Source organism: Melanostigma gelatinosum (genome assembly GCF_949748355.1).
Source record: "Melanostigma gelatinosum genome assembly, chromosome: 1".
Lineage (NCBI taxonomy): Eukaryota > Metazoa > Chordata > Actinopteri > Perciformes > Zoarcidae > Melanostigma > Melanostigma gelatinosum.
The window spans coordinates 25,046,802-25,063,509 of record NC_136634.1 but is presented as its reverse complement, the minus strand read 5'-3'; the positions used below and the strand labels follow the sequence as shown (position 1 = coordinate 25,063,509).

General features: G+C 46.6%; 1 pseudogene across 1 annotated transcript in view; it reads left to right on the top strand.

Annotated features, from left to right (window-relative positions):
* Positions 1-16,708, top strand: part of LOC306782290 (synaptic vesicle glycoprotein 2B-like) — a 38,425-nt pseudogene that overhangs the window by 4,131 nt on the left and 17,586 nt on the right. Inside the window, exons 3-4 of the transcript in view lie at positions 2,180-2,360; positions 3,565-3,716. The product of the transcript in view is annotated as a synaptic vesicle glycoprotein 2B-like (transcript). The remainder of the gene's footprint in view (positions 1-2,179; positions 2,361-3,564; positions 3,717-16,708) is intronic.

The following is a 16,708-nucleotide window of genomic DNA, read 5'->3' as shown; positions in this document are numbered from 1 at the left end:
CCTGCGCCATCTCCTCAGTGAGGAAGGGGTGAATCCTCCTGATATTGTCGAGCAGGAATCTGCAAGAGCGTGTAACCGATGCAATGTTTGCTGAGAACGACAGTTGGTCATCCAGGGTCACACCCAGGTTTCTCGCAGTTCGAGTTGGCGTCACCACGGTATCATCAATGGTGATGGACAGGTCTCGGTGTGGGCAACCCTTCCCCGGGAGGAACAGTAGCTCGGTTTTGTCCAGGTTGAGCTTGAGGTGGTGTGTCGTCATCCACTTCGAGATGTCAGCCAAGCATGCAGAAATGCGTGCCTCCACTTGAGTGTCCCTGGGGGGAAATGACAAGACCAGCTGGGTGTCATCGGCATAACAATGGTAAGAGAAGTCATGTGAGCGAACAACAGAACCCAGAGATGTAGTGTAGAGCGAGAAGAGAAGAGGGCCCAGGACTGAGCCTTGTGGAACCCCCGTAGTCAGCATGCGTGGTTCCGACACGGCCCCCCTCCACGTCACCTGGTAGGATCGACCTGTCAGGTAGGATGCAAACAGGGAGAGTGCAGAGCCTGAGATGCCCATCCCCTCGAGGGTGGAGAGGAGGATCTGGTGGTTCACCGTGTCAAACGCCGCAGACAGGTCCAGGAGAATCAGGACAGAGGAGAGAGAGTTCGCTCTTGCTGTGTGAAGCGACTCCGTCACTGCAAGGAGGGCTGTCTCAGTCGAGTGACCCACTTTGAACCCGGACTGGTGGGGGTCCAAGAGGTTGTTTTATCTATCACACGCTTAGAGCAACGCACGTAGTATCAAAGAGGAAGGGGAGGTGCGTCGACATTTTGTCATAAGAGTTGCTCGTCAGTCAAGTTAACATCAACCAGCTCTTTTCTTAAACCTAACTTCCATTTATTTTGAAAAGACACTATGCAGATTTCACCAGTTGGGAGTGAGAATGTGTTGGTTTGTGTGTATCATTCATTTTCCCAATTATTAACATGTTACGTTAAATACTCCATGTGTGTATGTTCCAATACTGAAATCTGAAGATGACAGTGGACTTCAGGAGGAGCCCCCCAACACTGCCCCCCCTCACCATACTCAACAACACTGTGTCTGCTGTGGAGACCTTCAAGTTTCTGGGATGCACAATCTCCCAGGACCTGAAGTGGGCTCCCAACATCGAGGTCTGCAGAGAGAATCATTAGTTCCAGCCTGCCCTCCATCCTGGACTTGTACACCTCCAGAGTCAGGAAACGGGCAGGAAAGATGCACTGCAGACCCTTCAGACCCTCGACCTAACCAGTTCCAACTCCTCCCCTCTGGTAGGCGCTACAGAGCTCTGTACGCCAAAACCACCAGACACAGGGACTACCTCTGTTTGCACTATTACCACCATTCTGCACTACTACCTCAAATCTAGTGTCATTGTTGTTGTTCTTTATGTTCATATATATACTTTTGGATATATTTTTACATTTTAGATACTAGTGAAATGTGCATGCTTACCTCTGTTCTACTTTGTTGTCCTTGTATTTATTTGTTTATTTGTATATTGTACAAAAAACGGTGTCAAATTCCTTGTATGCTTACGCATACATGGCCAATAAAGCTGATTCTGATTCTGATTCCTTAACCTTGTACTTCCGAAACTCATACTGAACCACTCTGTATACTATGTCCTGTTGTTTGTTGCTGCTGTCCATCAGTGTTCAGGGTTTTCTGTGTTTTGTTTGAGACCTGGCTACACACAAATTCACTGTAAAGGACAACAAAGACACTTTGAACTGTGAACTAGTTATAATAGTTCCAGTTGTTTTGTTGTGATAACTAAGCTCACGAGATGTCGGATCGGCTGTGCAAGATTAATGTTAATAACAGCTCGTATTTGGCAGTACAGTGGCCAACAGCAGAATAAGTTGTTATGCTGTGGACTCATATGAGATCCAGGATGATATTGAAAGAATCCACAGTAGGTTGGTAGCTTTGAATCCAACCAGAAGAGGAACATGCTCCCTGCATTACCATCAAGTCAATAGCAATTAGTAAGCAGCGGAACACTAACTCTTGACCTAGTTTAGTCACATCTTTACATACGTTTCTACTGAACTCTAAAAAAATGTTGTCTTCAGAATGTCATGAACATGGTATTACTTTGTTACTTTAGGTGACTGATGTGTCTATTTCTCTCCATCTGTGCAGGTCTGACCGTCTTTCTGAGCATGATGGTGGGAGCGTTCTTGTGGGGCGGTCTGGCAGACAAAGTTGGGCGTCGGCGCTGTCTGATTGTGGCATTAGCAATAAACTGTGTCTTTGGCTTCCTGTCTTCGTTCGCCCAGGGCTACGGCTTCTTCCTCTTCTTCAGGCTGCTGTCTGGCGTTGGGTAACGTTCACAAAAACACACACTCTTCCTTTTAGTCAGGTGATAAAGTTAGGCCCTATAACAGTGAACATTTATCCCTGAGTGACTGAGTGAAGAAGTTACGCCGTTGGTCAGTCGAGTGTTGGTCGTTGCTCTTTCATAATGAATAGGTGTGACAGTGTTTCTGTTCTGCTGTTTATTAACCTGAAATTCAGACTGATATCTCTCATTCACTCTGTTTGATAAGTATAACTGGTCATGTTTAAGTGTGAAGCTTCCCTCTTTTCTGATCTGCTCCTGTTTCTCCAATTTGTTGCCATATTATGCTGTTAAATGGTAAATGGACTCTACTTTTATAGTTCTTTTCTAGTCTTCTGACCCCTCAAAGCGCTTTAACACTACATGTCATCATTCACACATTCATACACTGATGACAGGCACCATGCAAGGTGCCACCGGTCCATCAGGACTTTAACTAACATTCATACAACATTCCCAAACATACACAAAATACAGTTTGGAGAAATTAACACACATCAAACCACAGGGATTGAAAAACTACGAGACTTTAGATGAGGAATCCAAGACTGAGCCACCAACATACTGTAGACAGGGTTTTAGACACACCAACGATACAGGTTCAAACATTCCAAAACAAAACGGTTTGGTGTAAACCTGCAGAATGTTCTTGTGTGCTATGGATGTCTGGGTACTGGAGTTCCCTTTCACTGTCATTAGGAGCCACCAATGTGTAGCATTCATTTGCAGCATTATTTGTATTCAACTGCTCTTTGAAAGCCTTTTCATTCCATTAATGTTTCATTACATTAATGCTTTTATCCAAAGCGACTTACAATTCAGATTCTATCACATTTCTAGGCACAGCTACAGGAGCAATTGGGGTTAAGTGTCTTGCTCAAGACACATCGACATGCGACTAGTGGAGCCGGAGCTGGGGATCGAACCGCCGATCCTCTGATTGAAGGACGGCCCTGCTACTTAGCCACAGTAGAAGTACCATAGGATGTTTTCAGCCATCAATACAGTTTTTTAATATAGAGCACATACATTAAATCAAACTTCATACAGTCCATATGCAGAGTCTGGTTAGTGTTTCATTGCAGTGACAGCAGAGTTACTGTCGTCCACAGGGAGCCACACTGGCTTTGGAATTATAACTCTCTTTGTCCTTCATTATCTTCTCATCATCCCTCTCTCCTCTCAGTATTGGTGGCACAGTGCCGATCGTGTACTCGTACTTCTCTGAGTTTCTTCAGATGGACAAGAGAGGAGAGCACCTGTCCTGGTTGTGCATGTTCTGGATGATCGGTGGGATCTATGCTTCGTTCACTGCCTGGGGAATCATACCCAGATACGGTAAGAGCCCAAAAGACGTCAGTTAAGATAGAGCACTGTACAGCATTCCTGTAATGCTGCTTGTGGGGAAAGTGGGTCATTGCAACGTCCAATAATAATGCTGGGGTAGAACCCTGTGTGGAGTCACTTTATCTACAGACAGGAATGAAGGAGAGTTCTATAATTGATATATTGACTTTTGATGAAGATGAGAATTTTTAAACTAAGAAAAAATATAGATAAATATGTTAAAAATATATAATTATTCACATATAATCACAATCAATGTCATTGTTTACCAAGCCTAAACGTCTTAAGCTCTCAATATAGCACAGCGTGTGTTGTGTTTACTGCCACTGAGGAATACGTGTCACACATGTGAGACGCTGTTTTCTCACTGTCCAATGGACAAACTCTCTTAATACAAGGAACCTGATCCCTTGCAAAACGTATTGAAAGTTGTTGTATACAGGCATGCAAAGAGACTAACTGTGGAAGATCTGAGACTCTGAGAGGTGTGCCGTATATTGAGAGGTAGGGAGGGTGAAAGCAATAGGTGGGAGGAATTTCCAAAATCTGTAAATCATATCAGCAGCTAAACAGTTAGCTTAGCGATTAGCTTTCATTGATTATCCTGTTCTTATGATCAAACTCTGTATGGCATCACTAACGTTACCTGCAGTGGACGAGGACAGACGGCTGCTTGACAAACAGTAGAAAACTGAGCATTTCTGCACATTGTTGTTTTGCTTGTTTGTCAGATGTTCCAATAGACTGCTGAGGGAGATACCAGTTTTATTGCATTTATGACAACGAGAGTTCTCAGCCTCTCCTGGAGTAAAATGTAGACAGACTTTGGACAGTTTTCTTCTCTCTGCCATGATGTGAGTCTCACGCTGTACTGAGCCGGAGTCGGTGTGTGTGTGTGTCAGAGTAAAACACGAAGACAAAGAGACAGAGAGAGGAGGTTTGAGAAGAGGACATCTCACTCCAGAACTTCTAAAGTATCAATAGCAGAACCGTTAACTCCGGACCGCATCAATACTTTGTTTTTTTTACTAATTTAGAACCGGTTCCCGTTTAAAACAGGGTTTTGGGGGCATTCCTACTCAAACACATCTGCTCTGAAATATGTTGCCCTTTTGCGAAGGTAGAATTGTTTTGACCTCACTCTGACCGTCACTTTGATCTTGACAGAATGATAGCCTTCGTTCCGCCTACTTTTAAGCCCCAATGCAAACCGAGTAAATCCCAGAACCCCATGAGGTAGAGCTTCTATAACTGCGGGGTCAACTTCTGGCTTTGCCCTTTTGCTCAGAGACCAGGTCTGCGGTCGAAAAGACAAAAAAGTACCTCCTACCGTCGATTCCTAACCACTTTTCCTTAACCTCTATGGAAAACGTCATGAGGTCAAGGAGAGATGTGAAAGAGAGTTCATGAGGAGTTAGGAAAAGACAACTGTGGTTAGGTAATTATAATGCATGGGGGATGTCACTGACATAGGTCTGCTGTGGCGAAACTACAATGAAGGACTACAAAAAGCGCAACTAAAACATTACGCCATGAAAACTATTACTTGCATGCATGCAGGCTGTATAAAGAGCTTCTTTTGTGAGAGGCTGCTTCACTCGGGGTGTGAAGGAGAGAACCGATATCCTGCTGATGTCACACTAACAAGCAACACGGCTTCAATAGAAACAATTCCGTATTCTTTTTTTTGTACTTATTCATGTTCAAAGTGAATAAATACATAGGAGATGAAACACAAGGATTGTCACAGCCTATTCATATTCATCAACATGAATCCTATTACTTTATGACTATGAGTATATTGTTAAACCTGTGTTAGATAAGCACATTGTTTGTTTTCATGGACGGCTGAATGGGGCGTCACTTTAAATGTTGCTGCCGCAAGGAATTGTGGGACGGAATTATCTCCTTCCCTTTGGTACACGATGGTGCAGTGTTTCCTATGCTAAAGGAGCTAATAAAGGAAGCATTGAAGCACCTTTGCTTAGCATTTAGAGAATTGGAACAGCTCTTATCATGGCGGCCTCTTAGATACTTCTGGGTCATTTCACTCAGTTAGGAACCTTCCTAAGCAAAGATTCAATTAATCACTCACGTGGTGCAGGTGTTTGTTGTATAGGCTACATTGCTACATGGTAGTGCTTAGCTGACCATTGCATTGTTTGTTATTAGCCAGAGGCTACTTTTACTAGCATGCTAGCTGGCTCCAGAGTGTCTGTGGTCATTTCTGTTAATTTCAGGTTTTCTACCAGTGAAACAGCCCCTATTTTCACAGTTGGTGAGGTTAAGTGTTGTGCCCACTGGGTATCAGGTACCAGTGCGCGCTAGTTTCTTTGTGTGGGCTTGATTTCCCTTTACTGCAGCCCTGTACTGTTGTGGAATATTTCTATGACTATTCGCGAGAAGAAAGTGAAGGTTTTCAGTCAATATCAAATAAAACAGAGTCTGATGAAAGATCAAAGTTGTGATGTCAATTCATTTGCCTGCAGGCAAAGAGAGCAGTCCCACAGACACATCGCAGTAACCTGTGTGAGTGCTCTAACTAAACAGTCTCAATGCATGGTCATTTAAACCCAGACAGCTTCCTCTTTTTTCAGCTTGTTAGATCCTGGGGTGCTTCTGGCCCGATACGGGGCTACTTACTGACTCAGCTCTCTATTAAAAGATTGTCGAGCTGGTGTTCTTGCGAGGGAACTCGCCTGGCTCTTCTAACTGCCGTCACTCCCGACATCTACCCTGCTTCCTCCGGTCTGAGTGCACTCGGTCGAGGGGCCACCCTGACCCCGGGCGCTCCTACCAGTCGCGTCGGTTATGGCAGCTTCCCTCTTATGGATCCGTGCTCTTGGTAAATGCCAGGTTAGGTTTTAACGGTGTTAAGAATGAAGATCGAGTTAACAGACTGAGATCGAGGCGTTTAGCTCAATTCAAGCAATAACATAGCAAAAGCAAAGAGTGCCAAAAGTGAAACCTAAAAGTGCTTATACAGAGTAAGCAGGCGTGTCCATCTGGTTCTCCTTGTGGAGCCATTGGTCAAAATCAAAGCAGAGGCGGATTTGTTTCTAGCATTCAAATGGCCTGATGGAGCTCTGGACAGCTTCATCCACACTGGCTCACGTCCGAAACCTGCCTTCTCTGGAACGTCAGTGTGTGTGAAATGTTGATCTACAGCATATTGTTAACACTTAAGGTGAAGAAAATGAAAGGAGTGCAGTTCTAAACTATTTCGAAGTCTCTGTGTGAATAGATAAAAAGAGCTCTTTTCTTACTCTAAGATGGCAGTTTCTGCCCTAATCTGGTGGTTTAAGCAAGCGTTACTTTCAGGGCCACTGTATCTGTTCCTATCGTACGAACGGGTGACGGAATGCCCCATTCGGCGTTTTTGACCTACTTACAGTGACCTCACAACTCCGCAATATAAGCTTTACAAGTATAGCGCATAGTATTTAACAGTGAATGAATATATTTTATTTACAAATCCCCCTTTTCACACCTGCTAGGTGTGAACTTCTATGTTTTGGAACTACCCATTCAATGGCTGTAACTCGAGGTTTAGGTCCCTATCATCTGAATCGTCTGGATCAGAAGTTGGTGGGGTGCTATGTCTAGTTCGGGTGTGTGTCTGATTCGGGGATGGAGAGGGAAGAGGGGCAGTTGAATTAGATGGGTGCTGGTGTGTCTGATACTTGGTTTCTAATCCCCAGATCAGTAAGGCAACTAGTATGCCCATACCCACCCCCATTATAGTTTTCTTCCCACATCCCACCCCTTTCCAGGTGAAGCGCTGCCGACCTCGGTCGGCGGGGTTTGCATGAGGGTCCCCTAGACAGCGTCTAAGTTCCCGATGCATTTTCCAAATTAGTGCGAATTTCTCCCAGTGTTCTGGTTGGTACCGGTGCTGGGACACAATGTGTCAGGTGGTGCCAAGGGGCGCCTGATTTGCCCTTGACCTGGACCGAGTGTGAAGTAACCTCCTTCACCTCGTACGGCCCAGTCCACCTGGGGTCAGTCCACTTGCGCTTGTGAACCTTGACCCTGACCCAATCACCTACTTGTATCTGCTTTCCAGCTGCCGCTGCTTCAGGTACTGCTCGAGTCCTCTCGATCTGTTTGAAGAGAGCTTCAGTAAGAGAAGTTAGGGCACTCATATAGTCAGACATTTCAATCTGCTGTACATCCAGAGGTGGCATATGACCTCCATCTCTGGGTGGACCTGGCATCGGCCGGCCAGTCATGATCTCGTGTGGGGAGAGATGTGTTTCTCCCCCTTTTCCGGACCTCATGGCCATAAGGGCCAGGGGCAGGGCCTCAACCCATGTTAATTTGGAGCCCGCGCAAACTTTGGCAATTTTGGCCTTAAGGGTCTGATTCGCTCGTTCCACCAGGCCCTGAGATTGCGGGTGATAGACTGACCCGAATCGGTGTGTGATTCCCAGAAATTGCTCTACCTGTGCGAGCATGGTGTTGCTAAAGTGTGATCCGTTATCAGAGCGGATGCATCTCGGCACTCCGTAACGGGGAATCAGTTCTGTCTGCCGCCACTTTACAACTGTCTGCGCGTCTTCTCTCTTGGTGGGAATTGCTTCCACCCATCTTGAAAATCTGTCTACCATTACCAAGATGTACCTCTTTCCCTGCACTCTGTTCTCTGGTCCCATATCTGTATAATCTATGCTGATGTCTTGGAAACAGGCAGAGGGCACGGGATAAGATCCCATCGGTGTCTTGAATGGTTTTCTTGGGTTGTATTTTCCACAAATTTGACATTCATCGCAGAAGAGGAAAGATATCGCTTCCATGTGCGGATGCCACCATAGTTGTTTTAAATTGTCCAATGTCCGTTTCTTTCCCTCGTGTGTAGGTCCGTGGGCCCCTGGTAGGAGTGCTGCACACAGTTCTGCTGAGGCAACCACTCTGCCGTCGTGGGCTCTCCACAGACCTTCTTTGTCTTTTGAGGCTCCTTTCCGTGTCCATTCGGACCATTCATAAGGTCCTGCTTTCTTTTGATGATCTTTGATGTGTTCGATGGTAAGCTCAGGTGGGCCGGATGTTGGCTTCATAACCATTTGGCGAGGTGTGTAGCCTCCAGTTTTCTTGGCTGCTCTGTCTGCCGCGTCATTACCGGCGCTGATTCGTGATCTGATTGTGTCATGTCCTTTGCATTTCATGATGGCCATCTCCTTTGGTAGTTGGATTGCTTCTACCAGCCTTCTCATAGCTGCTTCGTGTTTTATGGGGTGGTCATTTGAAGTGGTGAAGTTGCGTCTTCGCCATACAGGGCCATCGATGTGGGCCGCTCCATGGGCGTAAGCCGAATCTGTGAAGATATTTACAATTTTGTCCGTGCTCCACTTCAGAGCCTGAATCAGTGCTTCCACTTCCGCTAGTTGTGCTGAAGCGGGTTGTGGCAGAATCCCTGACTCCACTGTTTGGTGATAGCCATCACTCTTCTGTTCGACCACTGCATAGGATGCAATGTTCCCTTTGTAGCAGCAACCATCCGTGTAGAGCCAGGCCTCAGCTGTGAGGTGGGGAGTGTTTTGGAGATCCGGTCTCAATTTGTTTTCTTGTACTGCAACTTCCTTGCACACATGTGGTTGTCCATCCGTAAAGTTAGCCGACATATTTCTTGTGGCTGGCACAAAGGTGATGTGTGGCATGGTGCAAGTGTGTTGAATCTTTGTTTTCCTTGCGGCACTGAACGTGAATTCTTTACTCATCAGAAACGCTGCCACGCCATGGTGCGTGTGTACTTCCAGTGGATGGCCCATGACAATATGAGAAGTTTTTTCAATTGCTTTTGCCACTGCTGCAACATATCGTGGATTGACCATTTTCCACAGTGTCAAGTTTTGATGTGTGATACATCAGTACCTGTCTCTCACCCCCCTTTTTCTGGAAGAGTACAGCATTGAGTAGGCTGTCTCTTTCGGAAACATCAAGGTGGAACGGTAGGGAGTAGTCTGGGGACATGAGTGCAGTGGACGTGGTCCAGGGGAGTTTTGTATGGGAAAAGCTGAGTGATTTTTGGTTTGAGAATGTTGAACCAATATTGGATGGCAGGGGTCTGGGGGCCAGTTTGAAGACAGCGTAGCCAGAAAACTTCTTCGTCTGTGGCGGACACTGTCTCTGTAACGGGAGCAAGGGAGAGAATGCGTACTGGCATGGACAACGTACTAGTTGGTGGGTTGGACGAGACATGGACACCGTCTTGGTTCATCCAGATGATCAGATTGAGGCGAGTCATCAGATTGCGTCCTGTGTGGCATGGGCCCCGCCTTGGGGACCATGTCCCTCGTCCCAAGGAGCCTGATGGGCCCCTTGCTGTGGTCTTTGTCCATCATAGCCATGTCCGCCTCCTCCTCTGGAGTATTGTCCTCTTCCTCTCTGTGTTTGCTGCCGTGCTGACCTGCAGTGTCTTGCGAAGTGTCCCGGTTTCCCACAGTTGTAGCAGAAATAGGATGCTCCTCTGCCTCCAGGCTCTCCTCTTCTTCTGGCTCCTCTTCTTCCACCCCATTGGCCCTGAGGGACCCATGGGCGTGACTGTTCACCGCCTGCTGACATCATAGCTATCAAGACCTCCAGTGGGACAGAGGGAGTAGGTGCCGTTGGAGGTGGAGCCGGTGCAGGTTGGACTACCAGCTGTTGTTGCTGTTTAGCCTTAGATTTCTTGACTAGGGCCTTCTGCAGGGCCTTAATTTCTGTGTCACTACCCGCCTCAGTTTGAATGTGCTTGGAGAGGTAATGTCGGAGCTGGGCGTTCCACATGTCTTGTGTCATTTCTTCTAGGCCAACCACTGCGTCCATGCACTGGCGAGGTCCATCAGGGAGGCCTCGTTTAATCATTGCACGCCATAGTGCCACTGTGGTAACGCTTCCATCATGTGGCTCTCTGAAGGCCTGGCGCCATACCCGTTCTGCTCTGGCCAGATACAGGGGTGGAGACTCTCCCGGGGTCCAGATGAATGCTGCCACTGCGCCTTGGTTCACTGGAGTGGGGAACTTAGTTCTGAGCTGCTGCCACAACGCTGTACGATGTTGATCAAAGGGGTCGGCATCTGGTGCCGCACCAGTGCCTGCCATGTGTAGTAGGGCAGTACACTGGGATGGGTCCAGACAGCGGGAGAGAAGTGCTCTCAGGTCGCCCACTGCCAGCTGGCGGCCAGCAGTCAAAGATTCCATGAGCTCAATCCATGGATTGGCTCCCGCATGGAGGGATGGGAGCTGTTGTAACATGCTGGTCATGTCTGCAAACCCAAAAGGCACAAATTGATCACGCAGTGGGTGCGCGAGAGTGGGGGCTGCTCTCAGGGGATATTCACCGGCATCAATCTCTTCTGTTTCTCCTTTGGGGGGCGGGCCATGGGGCCGAAGGTGATACTGGGGGGGGGAACCGGAGGAAGTGCTGGAGACAGGCCAGTTGAGGGCGGGGGAGGGGCCGAGGCCAGAGATGCCTGGCTCATTTCCTGTGCAGCCTTTTCCAGACCTACCGGGGCTTGAGTGGTAGGGGTGACGTCCAGGGGGTTGATGTTGAGTGACAGACGGGACCAGGTTTTTTCTTTTCCGGTTGGCATGTCCACCTGCATCCGATCTGTCATGGCCATCCCTAGTGCCATCATTGCCACTCGCTGTTCCTCTTCTCTGTCTTTGCGGGCTTGCTTCAGTGGGTTAGCGAACCCCCATCGCTTGGTTTGATTTGTCATTTGATTTCTCTCTGCAGTCTGTGCTCGAGCCACTCGTTTTGTCAAATCGTTGGTGAAGAGCCGAAGGTTGTTGACTGATGGAGGTAGTGGACTGGCCGCCTTCCACCATCCCTCCTCTTGCCATCGTTTCATGCATTTATCCCAATGTGTCTTGTCTCTTTTCCATGCAGTCCTGCCTCCAGTCTCTGTTACTGTTTTTTTTTCAGTTTTGCACGCAGTACTTCTGAGTAGCCACCAGATGGAGCCACAGCTCCAGCCATGTCTTCTTGTGTTCTTCGTCTTCTTTCTCTTTTTTTTTTTTTTTCAAATCAAGTTTTTTTTTTTTTTTTTTTTTAAATCAATTCCAATCTTCTTTTTTTTCAAAATTCTTTTTTTTTTTTTTTTTTTCAAATTTCAAATTTCAAATTTCAAACTTCAAATTTCAAATTTCAAATTTCAAATTTCAAATTTCAAATCTCAAATTTTTCAATGTAAAATGTTTGGATGCAGTACTCCCGAATGTCCACCAGATGGAGCCAAAGCTCCTGTCGAATGTTCTTCTTGCAGTTCCTGAAGTACCCACAGAGGGAGCCAAAACTCCTGTCAAATGTTCTTCTTGCAGTTCCTGAAGTACCAACAGAGGGAGCCAAAGCTTCTCCCAAATTTTCTTCTGCAGTTCCTGTAGTGCTACCAGAGGGAGCCAAAGCTTCTCCCAAATGTTCTTGTGCAGTTCCTGTAGTGCCACCAGAGGGAGCCAAAGCTTCTCCCAAATTTTCTTGTGCCCTCTGACCTTGGCCTAGATCCTACACTCCCTGCACCTGGTTTCTTATCTGAAATTTTCACTCCCTTTTTTTTCCCAGTGTCTCTCTGACTGAATGAATGCCTGCTCTGTCTTCGCTTCTAAATTTGTTGACGGTCCCTATGGAACACAATTTCCAATAAATCTGTAATCTTTGTAACTACACCAGTAAAACTGACACGTATATTAACCCTCAGCTTTCCTCTTCTATCCTCGTGTTCGTGTGCCTGTGTTGAATGCAAAGTTTGTGTCTCATGAGTGTGCTCTGCTCCACTGACCGTCAATCACTGGCAAACACACACGAGCCTCTGCACACTTCAACTCCAAATCTCAGCTGTGTCTCACACATGTACGCTTCACGCAATCACTCTCATCCATACCAAATTGAAACCATACACTGCCGTCACTGAAATACGCACAAATCACATATGGATTTGTTCTTATAGCGTTTTCACGAGCCCGGTCCCCGAAGGAAATGGATACCTCCCTGAGGCATTACTCAACACTCAAACGACCATACACTGCCGTGATTCCACAAATAATCGCACACAGACCTCGTCAGGGAAGATCTATTGACCTTATTGTTTACAGTGTACGCCTTGTGCCAATACGGTCCCGAAGGAAATGGCGAATTCTTGTGCATTCTCTGAATTCTGACCTGTGTCTCCCTGAGACATTACCCAGCACTCAATCCACCACACACAGCCGTGATCCCACAAATAATCGCACACAGACCTCGTCAGGAAAGGTCTATTGACCTTTTTGTTTACAGTGTACGCCTTGTGTGAACACGGTTCCAAAGAAAGTGGCGATATCTTGTGCTACAATTGAATCGATGTCTCCCTGAGCACATCTATGCTGCATGCAAAACCATACACTGCCACTTCTGCAATACTGGTACACAAACCATCAATTCAACCTCCTATTTAACCTCATCAATTTATTTTTCTCAATTAAAATTCTCTGGATGGATCTTCGTTTTACAGTGTACAACATGCATGAACGTGGTCCCTTTAGGAAATGGCGCTGTGCAGTCTCCAGACACACTACTTTCACATCAGCGTATTTCAACAACACTTTCTATATACTTGATCCAAATCTCAGCTTGCAACTTCGCATAAATCAACAGTGTGGCCCGGAATTCAGTCTTTCAGACCGTCATTGGTCAGCGAACCGAAGCTTTCGCCACGGCTGTGTAACCTCTGAACAGTCAATCAAAGCTTACGCGGTGAACACAATGGCAGCTTATACAATGTTAACAACCATCAATTTCTGTTAGATCCACTCACACACATATTCTATGCTAAAAACCCCCACTGCTGTAATAACAATTCTGTCACAATGCTCCATAGTTTATCTTTAGAAATTTAGTCAATGCAATTCATTCTCAAACTCCAGTACTTCCGATCAATTCAATTTAGTTTTTTTCTATATACAATCTGCAGAATTCATTTAAATAGGCTCTGCTTTACCTTTTGATTCAGCGCGCTGTTTGATCAGTTTCTCAGAGTTGAGCAGAATGGCGCCAGTAGGCCTCTGGCCTTCCCCAGCCTCGAGGGGAAACGCCCTGATTTTCCTTTCTGTTGACAGAAGAAAGTCTGTTGCTCGATGAAAAAAACGTCTTGGATCGTTATAACCATTCTCTGCTACCATGTTAAGAATGAAGATCGAGTTAACAGACTGAGATCGAGGCGTTTAGCTCAATTCAAGCAATAACATTTATTTGTGACAGAAGTATTATGTCCAGCAGTTAAACGTGCACGGACCCTAGCAAAAGCAAAGAGTGCCAAAAGTGAAACCTAAAAGTGCTTATACAGAGTAAGCAGGCGTGTCCATCTGGTTCTCCTTGTGGAGCCATTGGTCAAAATCAAAGCAGAGGCGGATTTGTTTCTAGCATTCAAATGGCCTGATGGAGCTCTGGACAGCTTCATCCACACTGGCTCACGTCCGAAACCTGCCTTCTCTGGAACGTCAGTGTGTGTGAAATGTTGATCTACAGCATATTGTTAACACTTAAGGTGAAGAAAATGAAAGGAGTGCAGTTCTAAACTATTTCGAAGTCTCTGTGTGAATAGATAAAAAGAGCTCTTTTCTTACTCTAAGATGGCAGTTTCTGCCCTAATCTGGTGGTTTAAGCAAGCGTTACTTTCAGGGCCACTGTATCTGTTCCTATCGTACGAACGGGTGACGGAATGCCCCATTCGGCGTTTTTGACCTACTTACAGTGACCTCACAACTCCGCAATATAAGCTTTACAAGTATAGCGCATATTATTTAACAGTGAATGAATATATTTTATTTACAACGGCTAGGATCTCTTCTTTCTAAAACCGTAAGGGATTGTTAAGTGGATTCGGTCTCTAGGATAACCTTACAGAACTCAGTTGTTAGACATACAATGGCTTTAACTTTTTACTGCCACGAGGAACTTTTTACTACTTGAGCAAATGAATGCACTTGAGAAATTTACTTTAAATACAGATTAGATATTTATTGCAGGTTATATTTAGTTAGTTTGCAAGGGTTAAGCTACAGCTCTCATTAAACGTTCCTACACTTGATTCTTCTTCAGATTATACTCATTAGTTTTAGATGCCGAGACGGCTCGGTTGGAGCTGGATTTTCAATGGTGCGATGAAAAGGTCATTTTGGAGTTGTTAGGAGCGAAGGTCCGGCCGGACCCTCGGGCTCCTCCTGCTCTCGCAGCGAAGTTCGGCCAACAGTCCACAAAACTCAGTACAAAGTCTTTCTAGGGCTGCTGCGTCTTCTCCGTTGTTCAGTTGTTAACGGCGAGCAGTGGGGAGAGGAAAATCTCCGTCTTTCAATTCTTTGTCCACGAACTGCGGTCTTCTTTCCGTGAACAGACCCGAAGTCCTCGGATACTTCAGTTGCGATCGTCCGTATCTTCTTCTCAGAGCACTTGGACGGCTCTCGTGTAGAAATCCCAGTTTGCAGTTTGCAAGTTACTTCTTTTATAACACTTTTGGGCTGCCTCTCGCGTCTCTCACCCCTCTTCCTCAACACGGGGTCCCTCAGCCCGCTCAGTACTAGGGCTATCACATTCTGGTCCAGAATTCTGTCTGGGGAGAGGGAAGCTGGGGTAGGGACTGGGCTGATTGATGCTTCGTCCTCGGACCCACGATAAACCGCTAATCCTTCAGGGATAACCTCCACCAGCTCTCTGCATTCCTCGTCGTATCCCCACATCCCCATCAGATTTGGTACTATTCCTGCGGTCTCTGTTTGGCTGCCCATGTCTCGGTGTTCCACACTCGTGATGCTTGCTGCGTCGTTATCTTCTTCTGGAGTTGGTGCGCGGTACAGCACCGCTGGCAGGCGTGGTCCAATGATGACGAAGCGGCCATCGGTGAGGTGGGTGATGGACACTCGGGTGCCATCAGGGTACTCCCATATTTTTGTATATACTGGGCAGTACATACCATCAGTGTAGAGCAGGACCTCTGGTGCGGTTCTCTCAGCGAAACTCCACACGGCTTTTGCCTTCGTCTCTACTTCCATACAGTTGACCACATTCATTGCAGGTATATAAGGGGTACGTCCCTTGCAGAAGATGCCGCTGGCTGCTCCTATCGGGAAATTCCCCAGGTAGCACCGGGTGCACCATAGGGCCTGGGTTACCTCCCACAGGTGCAATATCTGCTCCGGGAGGATCCCACAGCAGATACAGCGGGCATCCTCCTGGAATGATGTTGAACACAAAGACTTCATTAATTATTACATTTTCAGCGCGTTTTTTACAAGCAAAGCTAGCAAGCAGGGGGTGGTCTTATTTTCATTCTTTTTTAAGGCCCCCTCTCAGCATTGGAGCGCTTTGTAGAGCGCCTTTCAGCCAGAGAATGCAGCCATGGAGACGCCAACACCATTGGAGGAGGTGTTAGGCCTGGGCTTGTAGGCGCATCCCTTCTTGGAAACAGAGGCTCATACATCATGAGCCAAGCTGCTATCCCGATCGATGATTCAGAACCCGCCCAGTAGATGGTGACAGTTATGCCCCAACCTATGCCCCAAAGAGCAATGGTGCCGATCTTGTGGAGCCAATGCCCTCTTCCTCTTTCCTTTATAGCCATGGTCATGACCACGAGGTACGCCAGTGCTGCAAATGCCATCATGGCCTCGACGATTGCCGAGACCAGCTTCAGTGGGTTGTAGAAAACTGCAGCGACGTTGATTCCCAACCAGATGATCACCATTCCGGCCTTTACTAGACCGAAGCGAGTGGAGTCGATGTGGACTCTCCCCAGGAGGTAAGTAGCGAACCAGGACAGGGTGAGCCACATTGATCCTCGATAGATGTTTTCAATCACTGTTTTCAGACACCCTACAGCTAGGGCTAGTATTCTTAGCGGCTGATCTATGGACCATTTGCCCATGCAACAGTAGAAGAACCATATGATCTCAAGGACTCAAAAGTCCAGTTCGGTTAATCGGATCACTGGTCTGCAGATGCGTTCTGGGTCAGGGGAGTTCTGGAATGCTTCAGTAAT